Genomic DNA, 13,250 nt, shown 5'->3' with positions numbered 1-13,250 from the left:
AAGACGTTACTGATGAGCTCTAAGAAACAAAAAGATTCCTGGAGTTCACTACAATAAAAGAGCAGCTTTCGGCTCCTCGCCCGGGCCTATACAAAGGGTAAGGTGGGCCGAAATAGTTTTCCTTGGCTGAAGGGCAGACAGGTCGTTGATTTTTGGGAGTGAATCATCTTGGACCGTTGTTGTGATCATTGATGCATTTGACAGGTGACACAGAAGGTGAATAGAAAAGTCAAAGCCGCCTGCCATAAATTTATTGTCGGCTAACGACATTATTATGAGGGTCACCTCAAGCCCGGCGTAGGCCTTAGACTGGAAATTCCCACCCAAGTAGTTTCTCTTTCCTTTCTAAAATTTACAGTTAAATTATTAGGTCGCAAATATAACTTATAATAATTATCATAAAATAACGAATTTCCGATTGGCACAATCGGATTTTTAATAGTAAAATATCTGTTAAGTAATTATTTATCTGATTATTTTGTTGCTATGTTAATTATATTTTATCCAAATTATAGACAATGTATCCACTATACTTGACTGAGAGACGAACTTGAAAATAACAAATTTGTTCATTCGGGATTCGCATAGTATTGAAAGTATAAAATCTTTGAGAATGTCGAAAGTATCTTAAAATGTTCATCAAAAGTGCATGGGAAACTTATTTTATATTTACAACCCTTACAATTTTGATTATAGAGTTTCTCTTTTTGCAAAAAATAACATTTTTGTAACGTTTTAATTTGTTTCTTGAGCTACCTCAATAGATACCCGAGTTTAACAAAAAATAACCAAAATTACTGAAATATATTATGGAACTATGAGGCTGCATGTTATTATGAAGCCTGCTCTTTTGAGCTATCCTAGAAGAAAAAAAATACTTTGTCATCCCTGGTCCCTCCATCTTATGTAAAGTTAAAAAAATGTACTATACAGCTGGTTGTGGTTAACAGCAGACGACAAGACGAGACGTCTTTTATTGACGTTTATGAAAACAAACGGGGTGATGAGGTTGAATGTGTGTATTTTGAGTGCAACGCAATTTGATCGATTAGAATGTATTAATTTGCCTTCCCTTTATTTTATTTGTCAAATTTATAATTAATTACATGATCTAACTAGACTGAGCATGAAAGTAATAAAGGAATAAGTAGACATTTAAAATTCAAGAAGAGGTTACTTATTTGTTATTCTAGACATAGCTCTATACCCCAGACACAGACATTAATTGGCATTTAATATGATAATAGGAGGCATTCTTGTGTTGAGCAAATCCTGTCCTGAGAAAGGTTTGGTGGGCGAACTTCAAGGCTTGCAGCACAACTGACTGATTTCCAAGGTACTATTTTTTGCATTATTGACTTATTCATTTCACATTGTTAATGCTAGATTATTTTTAATATTTGACAACAAACCCTTCACTGTTATAATATTAGTCCATTAAAAAAACTTTTGTGTTTGATTTACTTCAGAAAAGTGTTGTTTCAAAGATATAATTAAAACTTTTTGAATTTTAATCTCAAAATCTTATTAAGTGATAAAAATATGAAATTAAAACCTGTCATTAAATTTAATAGTGAACTCTATTGTTTACTGAACCCTAGATTGTGTTCAGAATATTGTATATGGAAGAAAAAAAAAACATATTCCTGTAGCCTACTTTATATCAGTAGATGCATAGTATTGAAACTTATTTAACTCTTCATTAAATAGGGATGAAATTATACTTTTCTGCAGATTATATCATATCGGGGGGGGGAGTATAACCCCCACACAGACATGGGGCTGCAGTATAATAAGCGGCCACCAACACAATCGTATGATGATATGGAATTATCGGTATTCATGACTATCCCAAGGACTGAAATCGAAATGTCGGACCAAATAACGTAATAGGTCTATTATATTTCAAAGAACAATATGGTTTGGCTAGTTTTCAATCTTAGAAATTAATGTATTAATATAATTTACAAATTAAAATATAATATACATATAATTAATATAATTACAAAAAACAAAATTTATTTACCTTATGTATTTCCAAGGACAATCATGACTGTGAAACAAAGAAGACACGTATGTCACTGTTCTTGCCGCCATTATTAGTCAATAATGAAACACATGATTTGAATTTTGAATTTATATCCAAACACGTTTTTACTTGAATAAATTTTGAACGATGATGTTGAGTTGAATTATGTTTTAGGCCTTAAAAATTTTAATATAGAGAAGCTATAAGTTACTTTTAGTCACTAGTTTAAATAAAGAAAGCTGGCATGATTAATTATGCATATCTATAGGTCAAATGTCGTATTTGATAGTATCAATATTTCAAATGGATAATCATTATCCAATTGTGTTGGTGGCCGCTTATTATACTGTAGCCGCATATGGAATAATGCTAGTGATTGAACATAGCTCTCGTAATCTGGCACTCCATATGCCGGGTGAATGTGGATAAGATGAAATTTAGTTGTTTTAGGCTTACCAGACTTGTCTTAGGCTTTAATCCATTTATAAATGAACACTATCTTCCTGAAGAGATCTTTCAAATGATCAAGAACAGGGCCTTCTGCCCTAAAATTAAGCTTTTTAATTTGAATTGTAATCTTTTTTATTCTACCGTTGTAAAAAAATAGTTGTTTGTTAAGCCATTGGAGCGTAAATACTTAAACCACATTGTCGTCTTTGAAAAATTGCTCCACTCTTTATTTTTTTGCTTCAACTCGAAAGTGTAGTGGTGCGCAGCAATGAGATTTCAGTATTGGTGGTTGTGATCTTTGGTGGAAATTATGGCTCTCATTTTCAATATGTTCATGGCCTTCTGAAAATTCTGTATGCCAAGCAAACGCCCAAGTTTTTGATGACTTAGTTTCAAAGAAGGAGTTAGTACTTTTTCATCAGAGTAAAATTAAATAAGATTCCTGAAGGAAGGAACTATTTAATTGCATGGTAAACACCAATTTACAATAATTTATACAAACGGTATGTAACATGATCCGTAAAACGCTAACAAGAGCAAGAAATGAGAGTAATGTAGTGTTCCCGGCTTGTGCAAGCATATCTTTAAAGTGGTAATACTCGCTTATGCGTTGACAGAATAGTGTTGGTATCTTGTAAAATATTTATACCTATATAAAACAGCTGATGCCTATCAAAACACAAAATGTTTGCTGCTCCCGGATTGAGCAAGTGTACCTTTAAGTGGTCATGGTCCAATTTAATAGTCTTGTTATCACGCACTATTTTGTCTAATTAATCATTGCTGTATCTTTTATAATTCCAAAATTTTCTAGGGATCTTAGAATTATAAAAGATACAGCAATGATTAATTAGACAACACAGTGCATGATAACAAGACTATTAAATTGGACCACGACCACTTAAAGGTATGCTTGCTCAATCCGGGAGTATTTGCTGTACTGTGATTTGTTTGCTTATCTAAAAATGTGGGAAAGAAACACCAAAATACAAAATAAATGAATGAATAAAGTGAGGGTTCTGAGAAATAGTGGTAGCATGCTTGCCTGGCAATTGAGATTCGGGTCCCAGTCAAGGCAGAGAATTACTTTTTGTGAGTCTACTATTGGCTTCAAACAGTTTCCTTTCCTCCACTTACCAATTACTAACATTATCAATATAGTTGTCAACTTCCACTCATTATCGTCATCCATACAGCATCGTATTTGTGTTAACTTTTAGTTACGGATTGTCAATTTTCATGTTTTATTTAAATGTGTGCATAATATTTAATAAATATTTAGTGATTATGATATTTATAAAGATTTTATGATTAAAAATAGAGGTATTATAATTAAATCTCTTATTTTCATTAATGCATAAACTACCAAGTTTTATTTGATTATTTCATTTCTGTTTTTATATACATGAACATACACCAACGTCTCTGTGATAATTTAATTACGGATTGTCAATTTTCATGTTTTATGTTCTTACCATGTTTTATTTTTTTAAATGTGTGCCTAAAATTTAATACATATTTAATGATTATTTCATGTCTGTATTTTTATTTATTTATTTTTAAATTTTATCATTTTATACAGCATTTCATAATTGTATTACTATTAGTTTATACAAATCTAGACTGGATCTCGACAGCACCAGATACATTGTTCTATGCGTTGTTAATTTTCATCCTCTTTGCATGTACACAAATTTTTGGAAATGTCTTGAAGATAAAATTCATATAAATATGAGTTTGTGGAACAATCTTTGGTAAAATTAAACACGTTTTCGTCAGCGACATTGCCGATTTTTTGACTCTGCTTTATTACCAAGTCTAATTTTGGCAGTAACTTTAAAAAATTAATCGTGTTATTTTGCTTAAGTAACTTGTTTTAATGTCTAAACATGATATTGCCAACACAGGCAATGCCTGTACCACCGGTGTATCACATATGCCAAGGTATTCCTGAAAGTTGTATGCTAAATTAAACTGTGTTAAATACAGCCGTGTTTATACTATAACCACTAGTAATGATTGTTGAATAGTGTACCACCTGTGGCACACAGCAGGCTTGAATAAAGTAACTGTGCTCTGCCAGTGGTACATGACGTCGTGAACGTGTTAATGGAGGAATAGTAGGAAATTGTGCTTATATATTTCAGTCAGTGAAACTGTACTGTCTTTGAAGCTTCATGAGGGGTTTTAAATATCTGTTTAAGAGGTCAATTAACAACTGTTAGCAATTTGTTGTGTACGGTTTACTTACAATCAGCAGGATGTGATAAAGTATTGTTCTCAACAATATTAGAGATCAGGATTCTCCTTTGTTGTTGCTGATGAATTGTGTTAAAACAGAACAATCAATTCATCAGACAGATATTTTACACTTAGCGAGATTCACAAAGAGTCACAACTGTTTACTTTTAAATAATTTTCAAAACTGTGCCAAAAATTCATTACAGCACACTTCTGTTAGTACGCTTGAGTTTCCTAGAAATCATATTTGGGAACTAAATACTAGAACAATTTATCAGCCTTTATAAAAAATGAAAATAGCTTTACAAAATTTTAAAGCTGCTGTGAAGATTATTTCATATTTAACCTGTTGCACGATTTTACAGGTTTTATGTAGAAATAGGAATATTAGTTTTAGAAAGGAAACTCATGCAATGCACAGACTATGTACTTTTGGGGAGTATAGTTTTTCAATTCAGTTCAATTCAATGTTAAGTCAGTTAGTTCACACAAAATGGAACCACAGTTTGAAAGTTTGTTTTTCTTCTTGGTGTTTAAAAAATCTGACATGATAAAAGCTTATAAATGTTATGTTGTTTTAATATACTGTATAATTACCGTACAAACGAGCATTTTAAGACTCTGTAGCCTCTTAACAGCTGTTCTACTTTCAGCCACCACACTAAAGCAGCATATGTGACCATTAGTATTATTATAGTTTCATAAATCCAGTAAATCATTTTGGGTTTTAATCCCCATTTTAATCCAAAGAGTCTGTTACAGGCCCCAAGGGCCATCGTCGCTTTAGATATTATGTTCTCAATATGTGAGTTCCAAGTAAGCCTCTCATCCAGGATTATACCCAGATATTTCACTTCCTTTGTTTGTTTTATTCTGATTCCTTCCAGGACAGGTTGTATTAGCTGAAACTTTATTTTCCTGGTAAAGGTTATCATATTTGTTTCAGATGGGTTGATCCGAAGACCTTCCCGATTACACCAGTTGCTTATGAAATTTAATTCTTCTTGAATTAGGCGTTCCAGCGTGGCTTTTTATTTTCCTTTGACCATAAGCACTAGGTCGTCCGCATAGCATAGTAGCCTTGTTCCCCTCTTCTCTGCTTTGTTTAGAAGATCATTTACCAACATCGCCCACAGAAGAGGAGACAAAACTCCCCCCTGGGGGCAGCCTTTCCGGGACGTGATTGTGACAGATTTGTCTCTGTTATTTGCCTTCACTTTCTGCTTTTTAAGAGGGCTTCTGTGCATTTGACTGCGTCTGAGGGAACTCCAAATCGTTCCATAGCAGCCTCCATGGATTGATATGGAACTCGGTCGAAAGCCCCTTCAATGTCCATGAAGACTCTGACTAGGGCGGCTTCCTTTTCGTTGAAGGTATTCTCCGCCACCACTACCAGATTAGCTTACTGTGCATTATTTGAGACTCATGTTCACTATGGAATAGTGCTTTGGGGAGATCTTCCATCACGAACCTCCAGCAAGTGTTTGTTTACAAAAACATGAATGGCTAGCTTAAATCTAAATTTTCAAAATAGTTGTAGAGAGGCTTTAAGAACTTGGGTACAATCCCAGTGGTGTCTATTTTCAACAGGCCTTCAGGAAATCTTTTGAGGAACAGTGATATCCGTAACTGTCAAACAAGACTGTGATATTAATTCGCCTACACAAAGATCAGCTCTATTTGCAAAGAAGCCATCTTTTGTAGGTGCTAGGCTTTACAACATGCTACCAGAAGAGTTCAAGAACCTTAGCCCTCTAGTTTTGAAGAAGAAAACGTACCTCTGTGTAACTGTACACTTTAAGAGTAGTAATGATAATAGAAGGCGAATCCTTCTCGTAGACGAACTCTTCCCCTTCTCCACCAAAATTCCACAGTGTGCACTGCTAAAGGAAATCATAAGCGGATAAAAAAATGATTACTGTATTTTTCATAGTTCATCCAAGTTCCTTAACTAGTAGGACTTGAAATACTAAATTATCAGAAACATGATAAAACGATGTAAGACTTTACCCTTATCGAGGGGCTATCAAGTTGATGCCAATAGAATCCGTTTGCAGGCTGCTTAAGTCCTGCATGGTCCACGAGGATCTACCACACAAGGAACTGCAGTACCTGAGCGAATGATTGTTATTCCAGGATTAGGTCGCACAACGTACCACCCACCATAGCTATATGCTAAATTTTCGTAAAGTTTGACTTGAAGTCGGGAGAAGGAGCTTTTCATACTTTGGCCCTAAGTTGTACAACAACCTCCCTGCTAGCCTCAAAAATACAGTTGTTTGTTATTTAAATAAAAATTTAACCTATTTAAATTGTGGGAAATTGTTGATTAAGATGGTAGTTTATATGGTTTTTGCTGTACAAATTTTAAATGAGCAGCTAGATTTTAATTTCTTTATTTAGCATACAATTTAGTAAAGAATTTTAAATTATATTTTAATTGTTATTTAGTATTAATTTAAAGCCACTGGTGACTTGAGTTGTTCTGAATAACAGTAAATGTACTGAGAAATTCTCGTACATAAAGGCATTTTTATTTATTCATTATTTATTTAAGCTACAAGAAACAAAGAAAGGAAAAGAAGCAAGTGGGTAAGTCACAGAGAGAGAAACATGTTAAATAGCAGAGGTCATTCTATGCTGTGCTAATGCACGGGCTAGTTAAGGCAATTAACAAGGCATGCTCACTATGTACACTTATGAGCTCCATTAACGAGCTTCAGTTATTGCTGTGATCTGCTGAACTTGTTTCTTGTCATTTAGACAGTTGATTACTACTTAGATTTCCTCCTTCATGGGGATATTATTAGTGTGAACTGTCGATAGCTGAGTCTAATATTCCGGGAGGAAGAGATATGAGAGGTTACATCCCCTTGAAATTTAATTTCACTATATTAACCACGTCAAGAGGTAATAAAGAGGAGGTGGTTATTTTTACAATAACAATGTCCCTTATCAGAATGATGTGATATCAGCTGTTTAACATGAAGGCGACAGAAACTGTGATATGAGAGAAGTTTGATTAGATAAGTTATTAGGTAGCTTGTTCCTGGTCCCGGCCTAATACACAACTACTTGTAGACTCAGATTGTGAGTAGCTTAACTTAGATTTCCATTCACTGCATGTACTCGAGTTAAGATCATACTCGTCTTATGTATGTTTCCATTTTCTCTCGTCAAATAAAATTCAATAACTAAAACAGTTCTTTTAAAAATTTATATTTATTTAACACAATTCTTCTCTGTGTTGAAATATAAGTCATAAGGTACATGAAACTCAAAAAGTTTAAAATCACAATACAAATTCTGCTATGAATAAAATAAATATTTTGTAGAACGTGAAAATGCTCAAATACAAAAGATTTTAAAAATACAAATTTCGAAATAAAAAAAAAATATGATGTAATTTGATTTATAATGACATTTTTCATTAATTACATCACATATGGATTCTATTATGTCATTTATTTATCTATATATTTGTAACTTTTCAAATCTTGAAACTAAGATTGTCCAAGGTCAGAAAAGAGATGCAAAAATAGGCATTCAAGACAGAAATTTATGTTTAAACATATTCTAAAAAGTGTGTTGTTATTGTTATGGGATGCAAGTGCATAAAACTTGTAATTGGTATGCCAGCGTTAGTTTCCAGTTTCTTCATACTTGTGATTTTCATAATATGCTGAGTCAAAGCAATTTTTGCCAGCAAATGTGTTTGAAACATTGTTACTTTTGTAATTTTTATAATATGCTGAGTCAAAACAAGTTTTACCAGTAATTGTGATTAAAACATTGCTGCTTTTGTGATTTTGATAACATGCTGAGTCAGAGCAAGTTTTGCCAGCAGATGTGTTTGAAAAATTTATCACCAAAGTGGGAACTCTGTCAAGGAATAAATTTCATTATTATCCAGGAATAAAAATACTTTTATTAGTTAAACATGTATCAGTTGGTAGCATTGTAATTGATTCAAAATGGCCTGAACTTTGAAACAATTGATTCTTGATTAAACAAACTGATAAAAACAGTAAGTGTTTATAAAATCCCTTCGAGTATAAGAGTATAAACTGATACTTAAATCATTCTGTTTGCCTTTCAGTAAATATAATGTGCAATGTATGCTGTCAATTGTTTATATAAGATAAATTATTACATAATACTACAACTAATGAAGGCTTGTAAATATGTTAGCTACCATAATTTTAAATGTAGTGTATACTATGCACGCAGATTTCACTGATACAAACAAGATGACAGTAAGATATTCCTCCCCCTTTCGACCTTAGTGATGCAAATGAAATCAAGTATTATTTTGGTTTGACTCCTTTTCCAAGATCCGATAGTATAAGTTTTCTCATAAGAAACTCAAATATAAATTATAAACCATTAGTATGAACAGCTAATTATATTTTTAACAATCCATTAGCATCGAGATTGTAAGATCTAAGTTTCTGAAGTGAAACATTCATGGATTCGAGACAAGCTCCTGTTTATAATCCCTATTTAAACTCCTGTTTTAAACTTTATCCCTATGCCCTCTTAACTTTATGAATACAAAATAAATAGTTAAGAATACGTTCAGTAGACAAGCAATGATTGTTTTAATAAATTGTTTAATGGATACAAAATGCTGGAATAGTTTAAATTTTAACACCTATTAATCATCAAATAAAGGAGAATTAATAACAAATACAAAGCCTAAGTTGCTATATATTTTATTACACCCCAATAAAAATGACAGATAAAATTTTATATTTTGCATTATGGGTTTTTTAATAAACACATTTACTTGAGTTAACAGTCACTGTATTTAAGTTCTACTGTTATTTTTCATGCCTGTAAATAGGTTACTATTCCAAACCGATTTTAAGTGGAAGGAAAAGCAAAAGTGGTACTAACTTTGGCATTGCAAATAAAGAAGTTTTATTTAAAATTATAAAAAACATGAAGGAAATAATATTTCTTAAAATGAAAACTATTCGAAACTAAAGTAAATATCCTACAGAGCACACAATGTGTGGCTCCAAAGTACAAACTTAACAGCTTTATTTTCGTAGCTAAACAGTGAGCAGATTTTCCAAGTAATGTTTATTATTCACGGTGAGTTATGGTGACATCATGTATTGATGGCCATTTGAAATACTGCAGCAGAGAGTTTGTTGCTGCAAATTGTTTGTCTTCTAAAAGGCAGCTTCACTGTGGAAATAAACACATCTCAACAAGGTGAATTTAAATTTAAAATACTCACTTTATTTTCTGTACTTCATAAGCTGCTACATTAATTAAGTTCAGTTTAAGAATTGTTCATACAAAATTACACCACATTATAGTAGGATACCATTTATTTGTATTTGTATTTTATTAAACACCCAACAACATTTATGTTTAAATGTAACAAAGTTAATTATCATCACAGTCAACGTTTAATTATCAATGCACATTTGGCTATGGTTCAATGAACCCAATAATTTACTGATAACGCAATCACTGATATGTGTATTGTTGTACAGGCTCCAGTCTAAATAAGTTTTAAACATCAATATAACCCTGTTGTTTTAAATGAAATTCGGTTGTAGTTCTATAATGAATAATATTAGATTGTAGCTTGTCAATTAAGGGAAGAATGCTTCATTCATTTAATAATTAATTTCTCTTCATCTTTACTTCTTAGGTTGCTTTGTTGCAGTATGGTCAGAATAAAACTAATGTTATCCAATCAAAATACCGTAACTGTCGCTACAGGAAAACCATGTTTCTGCAATCACAGGTTGATTGATAAAATGTAAAAAAAAAAAACACTTTTACTTTCTTTTCCATACTATATTAAGAACATAATAGTAGCTTACATCAAATAAATTTTGGTTTTTCTGGTTATGATTTACATGTGTTACATGTTCAAAGTGATTTTTATGAACATGTCCACTATATTTTTGTATGTATGAATGTAAAAATTAGCAATAAGCAAAATAACAATTCAATTTAGAAAAATATTGGAGTATAGGTTTATTTTATAAACACCTAGCTGCTTTTTTATGTTTGGAGTGATCAAAATCAAAAAAAATATGGTTTTAGTCAAGGGAACCACATTTTGTTTTAAACTGTTCTAAAAGTTTCGATTATGTTTTCACTACTTGTAGCGAAATGAAATGATACCATAATGTTTATGGTCTGACTGTTGCAAAAATTCTTTATGAAAGCAAATTTTTAATATCTTCTGAGGACTGTTTTTTTGTTGAAATTGTATTGTTTATTTTTCAAGTTGAGATTGTACTTCAGAAATATTTTGCAATAGGGCTTCTATTTTATTTATGTATTTATTTTCTTCAGATTCCATTTTTGCAATAGTTTCTTCCAGCATTTTGAGTTTGACCTTTACTCTCATGTTTTTTTCCTTCAAAAACTTGTTCTCCTCTAGGAGCCTAGCCCCTATTTCCCCAGCCATTTTCAATTTTTCATGGTCGTCTTCTAGGTTTTCTAGGAAGTTATTCTCGCTTAAGCTGCTTTCAAGCTCATTAATTGAGTTGCACAGAAGCTCTGGACTCGCAGAAGAATTAGGAGTAGCTTGTATAGAGGATTCAGGATTTATTTTACTATTGCTACACTTCCATGCGTATATATACATACACAGCTCTGAGACGTCTACTTTTTTCAATAGACAACTAATCTATTTTTTATAATAGCCTTTAAATGTAAAGCTACATTGTCTTTCAGATTTGCACTGCTAGCAGTTACCCACTTCTTTGCACGCAATTTATAAGGTGTTGCTCTCTGCTGGTTTTGAGTGAATTATATTTCCGACACCAATGTTGAGTTTGTTTTGTTACCACGATGAAGAATATAAGTCAAAAGGTTTATATTTATGGCCATTGTAATTTACTTTGGTCTAGCATGTTATGTTCCATATTTGACTTTGCCTTGTTTCCTGATGAATAAAATATATTACAGATAAGAGAAGAGCACTTCTGTCAAAAGTGAATTAAGATGGGATTTATGTCTGTAAATTTGTAGTGAAAGTTAGATAGTAACATTGTCTTTTAGATGTAATACATCATATTTGCTAAAACTGTAAAGTTAAAGTACATTAACAGTGATACTACGTGTTTGTTTTTTATAAACTAAAAATTTGGTTAATATTTTAGAACATTCAACACGGAATTAGTACATTAGTTCAAAAGCGCATTCTAGCGAATTTTCATCTAGCATAGTTCTTGCCAACTGTTTCAAAGGCAGTCTTTGGAGTCAAATTCTGACCATCTTATGTTATAGGACATTTTCTAAGGTGATGAGTACTTAACATTTCACTACAATCGGTTGAATTGTTTACAAGTGAAAAAAAAACAAACAAAAAAGGGCATTTGCATTTATAATGTATTTAGGATATGATATTTTAGCACTATTTATGAAAATTACTATTTATTTTTGGCTGAGTGTTAGAGAAGCCTATCACGTGAGGGGCTGGAAAAAATCTCATTTCTGTCTGTCTGTCCACACGATACTTGAGTAAGAACTGACCTATAGACTTGAAAGTGTACATCAAGCTTCATTTCTATATAGGCGACATCGATTTTGATGATGATGCATATCACCTCATAGAATTTAGCTGAGTGTCAAGGATATATCTTATGGGTAACTATGATGTTAAGGAGAAAACAGAAGAATAAAGTAAAGAAGGTGACTATAACCATATGAGATTTTAACATATGACATTAATAAAAAAAGAAAAAATAATTATGTTAAAATGACATTAATAAAAAAAGAAAAAATAATTGAGCAGTATTAAGTCAATATTAAAATTCAGTAACAAGGTATAATTTTGGCGCACTCTTGTATTGTAGCTCCCTTTCTAGCTCACCGGAACTTTTATTATTTTAATACTGCTATAAAACTTAACTTAAACAAAAATGAAAATATATTATGTGGAAAGATACTGTGAGAAAGATTTCATCTTTATATTTTAAATTTTTCAAGAAGCTTCATTTCCATATAGACAAGAATGAGTTTAATATGATGGTGGATGTCCAGCCTTGGAATTTGGCTGAGCGTTATCGAATCCTTTCACTTGGAAGACTGACATGATTTCTCTTTTGTCAGCCGGCGGAAGTAAATATTCTTATCTGTGTGATTGTTTGTCTGTCTCTCTGTCCATAAAACCTCAATAGATTTAAAATTGGGATTTAAAAGTCAACAATTAAATTGGGAAAGACACTCAATAACTGTTCATAGTAAAATTAAATCAATGATAAGGACATTTTACTACTTAAGAAACTTTTGCAATGAAACAACCTTAAAAATGCTTTATTTTGCGCTGGTACACTCGAGAATTGAGTATGCTATACATTGTTGGGGAGGTACTTACAAGACTTATATTTTGAGAATTATAAAATCCCAAAATTACCTTATCAGAATTATTACATGTAAAAAAATAGAGATAGTTCATTTCCACTATACTGCACATTAAAGATACTTCCTATTCAACATCTATTTATTTACAAAGTCTTAAGAATATTTTATCTTTAAAGTGGAAATACTG

At 31.9% G+C, this 13,250-nt stretch overlaps 1 protein-coding gene across 2 annotated transcripts in view; it reads left to right on the top strand.

Moving 5' to 3' along the window:
• Nucleotides 1-961: 961 nt before the first annotated feature.
• Nucleotides 962-13,250, top strand: part of LOC124367988 (sedoheptulokinase-like) — a 35,769-nt gene continuing 23,480 nt past the window's right edge. Inside the window, exon 1 of one of the 2 annotated variants that reach the window (XM_046825250.1) lies at nucleotides 962-1,336. The gene's annotated coding sequence lies outside the window, so the exon portion shown is untranslated. Of the gene's footprint in view, nucleotides 1,337-7,528; nucleotides 7,811-13,250 lie in introns of those variants that run through there. The other variant, XM_046825251.1, reaches the window with a different exon arrangement.

Source organism: Homalodisca vitripennis, chromosome 8 (genome assembly GCF_021130785.1).
Source record: "Homalodisca vitripennis isolate AUS2020 chromosome 8, UT_GWSS_2.1, whole genome shotgun sequence".
NCBI classification, from domain to species: Eukaryota; Metazoa; Arthropoda; class Insecta; order Hemiptera; family Cicadellidae; genus Homalodisca; species Homalodisca vitripennis.
This window is presented reverse-complemented; position numbering and strand designations above follow the sequence as displayed.